This window comes from Mastomys coucha, unplaced genomic scaffold, assembly GCF_008632895.1.
Source record: "Mastomys coucha isolate ucsf_1 unplaced genomic scaffold, UCSF_Mcou_1 pScaffold7, whole genome shotgun sequence".
In the NCBI taxonomy this organism is placed as follows: domain Eukaryota; kingdom Metazoa; phylum Chordata; class Mammalia; order Rodentia; family Muridae; genus Mastomys; species Mastomys coucha.
In genome coordinates this window covers 77419161-77427141 of record NW_022196913.1, presented here as the reverse complement: position 1 = coordinate 77427141, position 7981 = coordinate 77419161, and the positions used below count along the sequence as shown (strand labels likewise).

Here is a 7981-nt window from a genome sequence, read left to right as displayed (position 1 = left end):
AGGGGTGGGGTGGAAGCTGGGGTGGGTTGGAAGCAGGGATGGGGTGGAAGCAGGGGTGGGGTGATACTCTTTTGAGCCCCACATCGGGGAGCGGGGTTCTCAATGCTGAATGCTGAGTTTGGGTATGCCATCTAGATCAACATGACCAAACAACTCCACACCATTTGCCTCTGTTCCAGTACAGGTCCTGTGACACCCCCATGGCAGAACCGAGAGCTTTAAATAAAAAGAGAAGGGACTTGAGCTCAGTCTCCTGCAGCGGCCTTAGGCAGTGGGCGGCCCTGGTTCCCCACCTAATAGATGTACCAGACCCAAGGCTGTGCAGATTGGGTCTGGCCACAAACAGAAGAGGTAGGACTCGTCACCAGAAACCTCAGATACCCTCTATCACATGCCTGCTGCAGAATACTGTTCAGGCTCACCATTACTTTAAAAGTAAGGCACTTACCAGACCCAGTGTTGGATTATTCTCCAATGCAACAAGAAGAGAGTATATGTTTTTGCTGTTAGATCATAACTCAACATTTTACTGCTTCAATATAGTCATTTTCTTCACAGTCTTATTACTTTGTCTCATGAATTTAAGATCAGTGTTCTGAGAAGTGCCATGGGCTTCCCGAGACAAGGAAAGGGCTACACAGGAAAGCTGAGAAGCCTTGGCCTACTGTTGTTCTGTTGTTTGGAGCTCTGCCATTGGATGTCGACATTGTAGGAATGAGGAATGGTGCAGAAGGCAGTAAACAAATTCCACGTGTATCATGCTGCGGGGCTGGCTTCCAGCAGTGGAGCTACAGCCAGTTGAAAGAGGTGCTGGGAGGAGCAGTCCCTACTTGGCATGAATCTGCTGGCAAGATGTGGTTGCTACAGAAGTAGGCGAGGGTCCGGGCCACCAGCAGCCGCCATCATCAGATTTTCCCTTGCCCACTGTCCTTGACCCTAACTCCATTTCCTTGATCCTAACTCCATTTTTTTCTGTTTATCTCACCTACTTCAGGGCTTCATCTCTAACTCTAGTCCTAGGTCAGCCTTGTTAGCCTCAAGCATGAGCCCTCCCCTCCTTTGTCCTTGCTCCCCTACGAAATTCTTCCTTCCCTTATGCCTAGGCATGCCCACCCAGTTCAGCCCACCATGCCTCTTGCCTCCTAGACCTCTCTGGCATCACTACATCATTCCTGTCAGTATGGGGGACATCAGTATTTCTCCCTTCATCAGAAGCCATCTCTGGATCTCACTTCCCCTAACACTCTTGTCACCTTCTTTGTGTGTGTTTGCAGGAACATTCGATAGGAAAGGCGGCCATTTTTGTTGCCTCATATTCTTCCCCTCATCCCACTTGGACCTGCTCCTACTAGATCCTCTTATTCTACACAGAGGATCACCAGAGGCTTCTTGCTGCTCCAGTGGCCCTTTCTCCAATCTTACTTTACCCAACAGTCACATCCTCCTTCTGGAACGCTCTTCATCTGTCATTGTTTTCCAGTGTCATATCGTACCTCTAGGTGCTGTTCAGCTTCCACACCAGCCCTTGGACAGCTTCCCTGAATGGCAAGACCTGTGCATCCAGTCACTGGCTAGCTTGGAAAGTATGTCAAGCAGAACAAGCTCAAATGAGATTCTGACCCGTCTCCCTTCTTCCAGGCATTCCCATCTTCCCGGTGACTTGGGCCAAAGACTCCAGCAGTATCCTTCCTCAGTTCACCCCTCACAGCCCTCTTCTCATCATCTGTATCTTCCCCCTCACCTGGATACAGGTCATTTTCACCCCTGCATGGCCAGCAGCTTGCCTACACGGCAATCCTCGCCTACCCACATTCTTGAGATAGTCTATAACAGGTCTTTATAATTCCACTCTGGCCCTCCTTCTCAACTTACCAGACAGAGAACTTCTGAAGTGGAAATGGGATGGCTCACTCTGCTTCCCGCCCTCCAGTAGCTCAGCTTCTCTATCTGAGCAAAGGAAAATTCTTCACAATGGCTTGCAAAGTCCGAATCACCCACTCCTTGTCACTTGGCTGACCTTCTCTTACTCACGATGAGCTCATCTTTCCACTGTCCTCCTGTCTTGGGGCCTCTGCGAACCTGGTTCCTTCTGTCTGGAAGCCCCTAGCTTAGGTGATCATGTGGGTCTTTTTTTTTTATTTATTTTATTTATTATTATTATAAATGAGTACACTGTAGCTGTCTTCAGATACACCAGAAGAGGGTGTCAGATCTCATCACGGGTGGTTGTGAGCCACCATGTGGTTGCTGGGATTTGAACTCAGGACCTTCAGAAGAGCAGTCGGTGCTCTTACCCGCTGAGCCATCTCACCAGCCCCAATCACGTGGGTCTTTCTGGGATGTCCCTTCTCCCCGACTGCTCCCTCCCAGCCTCTGCAGACACCGCCCTTTCTCTCAGCTTATTTTCATCACTTGTCAGACTCGTACATTGTTATTTATTTCATCATGTTCTCTACCCCTGTAGTGTGCAGGCTCTTCAGGGGCAAGAATGCTGGTTTTCCCTTCTGGTTCCTAACATAAGCAGGTACCACACTGCAGCTTTGTCAACTCTGGACTTACACAGGACAATGGTCCCATAAGATTATAATGAAGCCGAAAAATTCTTCTCCAGTAGTAAAACTGTGACATAGCACAACACATTCCTGAGGGTGTGTGTGTTGATGTTCATATAAATAACCCCCACCCGCCCATCAAATAAACGTATGGTGCATACAGTAATGTACACAGCATCATGTTTCATAATAAAAACCATGTTACTGCTTGATGTATTTGCCATACTCTGCTTCTGCTGTTATTCTAGAGTATCCTCCTACTTACAAAAGAAGCTTACTCTGAAACAGCATGTTATCTTATGGCTGGCAGCCCATTCATCTCACGTTTGTGCACCCCTTCCCCCATATCCCTGGATCTCTTCCATAGGCAGCATGGAGTGACTGGTCCATTGAATGGCACCAATGCTCCGCTCATGGGTAGGAGAATGCAGACTAAATGGGGGTCCCAGCCTGGGTGAGAACAGAAGGCACAGGCTGAGGCCTAAGCTGGGGTTCCCTAATTCTGGGACACCCAGACGACGCTGGGAAGCTCAAGGAGTCAGGAACTGAGGGGGTTCATGGGTTGGCAACAAGCCTGAAGGCCAGAGGGGAGGAGGAACTCTGGCTTAGGGTGTGGGAGCACGGAGGGCAGAGAGGCCTTCAGCAGGAGACTTAGGTAGTCCCGGTCTGTGTGGCAAAGGCTTCCTTCCCCCCACGGCGGTTCTTGATGAGAAAGACAGTCCTTGCTTGTCCATATTGTTTATTCATTTTTCATCATGGAAAATGGGTGCATACCACTTACTCAGGGTGGACCAGAGGTTAAATACCCTTTGCAGGAAAGAATGTCCAGGAAGGGAAGCTTATTGGGTAAACACTCTGGGTTGTCCCATCTAGATACCTCGTTAGCATGGAAAACTCTGTGATGGAGGTGTCACTCAAACTTGCTCTGACAGACACTTAGGGGGCTTTGAAAGCACTGATGTCACCAGGATTCCCAGGGATACCACTGTGGGCTTCACTGGAGACTTCAGGGGATGCTTTGGAAGGATAAAAAGAGCTACACTTGCTTAGTCTCTTGAGATGTGTTAACTCTAAAGATGTTTCTGAAGTGGAAACTTAAGGGTTTTTTGGAAAGTCAGTTGTGTTAGATAGTGTTTTGCTAGGGTAAACACTTGAAGGAACATTTTGCTGAAGCAGACACAGGTGAAAGGATGTTCTGCTAGAGAAAGCATGTGAAAGGACACATGGTGAAGGATTCTTCGCTAATGACACACATGCATTGGTCTGCCTTACACTGTGTAGTTGAGCTGTACTTGTTGGGACTCCATAGAGAGTCAAAAAAACTTCTGGTGGTGTGCTGTGGCTCCTGCTGCTTCTTTGGACTTCAGCTGATTGCCAGAGTGATGTCAGCTGAGACAGACACACATGCTGGGGCAAGACCGGTGGAGAGCCTGTGATGTTTGGAGGGTATAAAAAGGATCTGATGGACAGTGATGGAGGCTGAGCTTGGCTTGCTTATAGAGCTAGCTGTGCAACGCTTGTGGGTCTCACAACTTCACTGGTCTTCGAATCACTGAGAGAGGCACAGCTAAGATCATTTCCTGGCATTCCTGTTGGCCCAGGTCCCTCCCACTGACTCATGCCGAAGCTGAGGCCTGGCCGGCTCTGCTAGGTAGGGCCACCTTTGCTGATGTTTATTATACTGACTCTGTAGAACTAGACTTCTGGTGCATCCATGAAGTGTTTTCGAGCAGACTGAGCTGCCACTGCTGACCTGAGAACCGAACTGCTGATTTCCAGACAACACAGGCAGGAGTTCCTCCAAAGGACCTTTCTAAACAGGTCCGCTTCCCCGTATCCTTTCTTTCCCACTACCTCTGGTGGGTGGTGGGCTAGAAGGGAGGTTAAAGCACATAAGAACCATCATTAGAAGTAGGCTTTGAAAAAAATTAAAGATACACGTTTCTGTGTTAATTCACTGGATCTAAGTATCAGCTCAAGGCCTCACAGCCACACAAGCCTCGCTGGGCTCTCCCTAGTTTATGGCTCTGGAATTCCCTGTTCTCTATGATGGTTCCTGGTTTACCTCAAGCTCCTCTTGGATCTTCACTTCTCCAGTGCTCCCACTTGTTCTCATAAGGCAGCTCAAGGAGTCTAGGCTCCTCAGCCCATCCCAGGCAGCTGGCATCTCTGTTTCCACTCAGATCCCAGCGTCTGCCGCAGCCCAGCTCACCAAGGGTGTGAGTATGTGTGTGGAGTAGTTACCCAGAAAACTCAGACGAAACTCCCACAGAGCCTCAGGGAGAGCTTTTAAAATCAAAGCTAGGATGTGACAAAGTGGTTTCAGGGTTCTGCTCTGGTCTCACTTCCCACCCAACCGTAGAGGATCTGGTTTCAGTTCAGAGCCTCTGCTGGCACCCTCTGAAAATTAAAACGAGCTGAATGCGGTGGCTACAAAATGAAAGAAGCCAGTGCCCTCTGGCCCACTTACTCTTCCTCTCTTACATCTGCATAACCAGATCTTAGGGTTGTCAGAAAAGAAAAGTCCTGGAGGTGGCTACCCAGTCAGTGGACACAGTGGAACAGTGACCACTGTTCAGGGGACTCAGTCATTGACATTATGCTTTTGTTTGGGAGTATTTAACAAAGCTTGTCTACTGGGTAACATTTTGGGACAAGCACATTTTACTTCATTTCCTACACCCCAATTTCTGAGGGGCCAACTGAAGGGAGCAGAAAAAAATGAAACCAGAAATACATAGGAGTCCTCAAGTTTGGCCAGCACTCTGTGTCTTTGAATGGATCCTCTCGGCCCACTTCCGGCGCGAGCCCCTGTAGTGGTGAATGGAGACCAGTGGTTTCTTAGGCATACGTGACTGAGATGCCTTGAGCTGAGAGTGAGCTCAGGTGCTGCCTTGGGATCTAGCTCCTTTCCATGCAATGCATATACACACAGTGCTAGGGAGGGAAACTGGGGGTGCCTCAGTTAGACAGTTTCAGGTTCAGTGTAGCTTTTTTTTTTTTCAGACCAGGTTTGCTACTGGGCATGTTTTCAGGCAGGAGCTGTGGGCTCTGCATGAGCTAATGGGTTTCTGGAGGACTGCAGGTCTAGAAGGAGATATCAGAAAACACACAATCTCCCTCTTTCCAACAAGGCACTAAACAGCAGGGAGCCCAACTCCCACATCTCCAGGTTACAGCTACAGATATATTTGGCCCCCAAATGCACTTTAGAGTGTGCATATTTTTGCTCACATTGAAGAAGTAGGAGAATTTACATAATAATTAGTAGTTCTGGCATCTCCGAATGCTGTGAAGATGGGGAGAACCGGGCTTGCTGTCCCTGGAACCCACAGTGCTGCCCATGAAGGAGAGTCTGTTAACTGCAGCCATTCCCACAGTCTCCTTTGGCCTCCTTGGTATCACCTGTCTGGCTTCTGTAAGCTTTGGACCTTTGGACAAGTGCTACAGATGTTCTTCACATTTTCTGTAGATAGAACTCACGGGGTCTAGGCTGAGTTTGGCTCAGTGAGTAAAATACTTGCTTTGTAAGCATGGAGACCTCTGTTTGAATCCCCAGCATGCACATAAAGCTAGACATGGTCACCTGTGGTAATCCCAGAATTCCTAAGAATTCCTAAGATGGGGAGCAGGGACAGGAGAGTCCCAAGAGGTTCAGAGGCCACCTGCCTGTTGTACTTAGCAGTGAGTAGCACTGTAGTAGGTGAGGACTGATGTCTGAGCTGGTCCTTTGATCTCTACACATGCGTTGTAACATCTGTGTGTCTGCAGACACGGACAGTGGCAGGAAGTCAAGTAGTTTAATTTTTAAAAACATTTATTTTATGTTTGTAGGTATTTTGTCTGTGTACCGTATGCCTGCTGGTGCCTGAGGAAATCAGAAGATGTCAGATCCCTTCGAAAGGGAGTTACAGATGACTGGGAGCCACCATGTGGGTGCTGGAAACCAAATCCAGGTCCTCTACAAGAGCAGCAAGTGCTCTTAACTGCAGAACCATCTCTTCAGCTCCACACAAAGATTTTCAAAAAAGAATTCAGGGAGTCCAAGAACTGGGATGAGCACAAGTTCTTCACTGTCTCCACAGTCTGCTGGAACAGAGTGTCCCCCATTGTGAAAAGATCCTCTAGTCTCAGGGAAGGGTGGCCCTTCTATGACCCACACCAGGAGACATCAGACACTTCTCTACCACATCCTAGCTTCGCACACCTCTCCAAATCCTGTTTACCAGATATGCTCCTTTATCAGCTGTATTAAAAGGATACCACAGGCTGCATTTACAACATGGTAAGAGAGAGGGCCAGCAAGATGGCTCAGTGGATAAGAGTGCTTGCCACCAAACTTGAAGACCCAGGTTCAATCCCCAGAACCCACAGGGGAGGAGAGCACTGACTCTTAAATTTTCTTCTGACTTCTATCTGCCCCTGATGAATGAATGAATGAATGAATGAAGAAAGAAATAGCTTTCTGTATCATAAGTTCCTTTTATAATCCTTGGTAGTTTCTCTTATGCTTTTATAAAATAGTTTTATTAGCATATTTAATTATATATAGCAATGGGCTTTGTTATAACATTTTCATACATGTATATAATGTATTTCAACCATATTCCCCCATTACTCTCTTGTTTATGTCCTTTAAAAAAACAAAACTAGAAACCTTCTAAACATGTATATACTTATTTTGTGACAAGACCTCGGGTAACCCAGGCTAACCCCAGAGTTGGCACAGCTGGGAATGCCATTGAACTTCTGCTTCTCTTGCCTCCTCCGCACACTACCCTTATTCTGTGCTTTGGCCATGCCAGGCAAGCACTCTACCAACTGAGCTACCCCCAGCCCCTATATTATACCTCCCCCATTTCCCCACATCTGAGAAAAAGCTCATATACTTCTTGGATACCAGAGAGATCCAAAACACAAAAGAGGGCTCACATCTTAGCCTGGGATGAGAATGTAGTTCTAGAATCTTATGGAGAATTGAGGCAGGAGTTGAGTTACACTTCCCCGTGGAGTCCCTTACTGGTGGTTTCAGACTGGGTTCCAGGTCCATTTCTGAGTCAGGGAGGTCTTCCAGAGCGCAGAGGACTTCTGCATTCAGTAGCCTGAGCTACAGCTGTAGTCATTCTCTCCTCCCCAAGGTAACCCCAGTATGAACTGGGAGAAAGGAAGCTGGGCTAAGGGCTCCTTCCCCGCCCCGCACCCCCAGGAAGGAAGCTGGGCTCAGGCTCCCCACCAGGCGCCTCCCATCTTTCTCAGACCGGGTTTGCTGAGCGCTGACTCATTATCAACTCTCCTGCCTGGCCTGGTGTACGCCCACAACCTGCCCTCTTTCTGAATTCTCTGCAGCTTCCTCCCGGGCTCTTCCCAGGCGCCTGGCAGCCCACGCGCGCATCACCCGTGTCCTCACCGTGCCGCCTCCCCCCCCCCCC

The 7981-nt window shown here is 48.4% G+C and overlaps 1 long non-coding RNA gene across 1 annotated transcript in view; it reads left to right on the top strand.

The window, feature by feature from the left end:
- LOC116081835 overlaps positions 1–7626 on the top strand; it is an 18836-nt gene extending 11210 nt beyond the window's left edge. The window contains exon 3 of the long non-coding RNA XR_004115028.1: positions 6387–7626. This is a non-coding gene — a long non-coding RNA (uncharacterized LOC116081835). The remainder of the gene's footprint in view (positions 1–6386) is intronic.
- Positions 7627–7981: the final 355 nt, after the last annotated feature.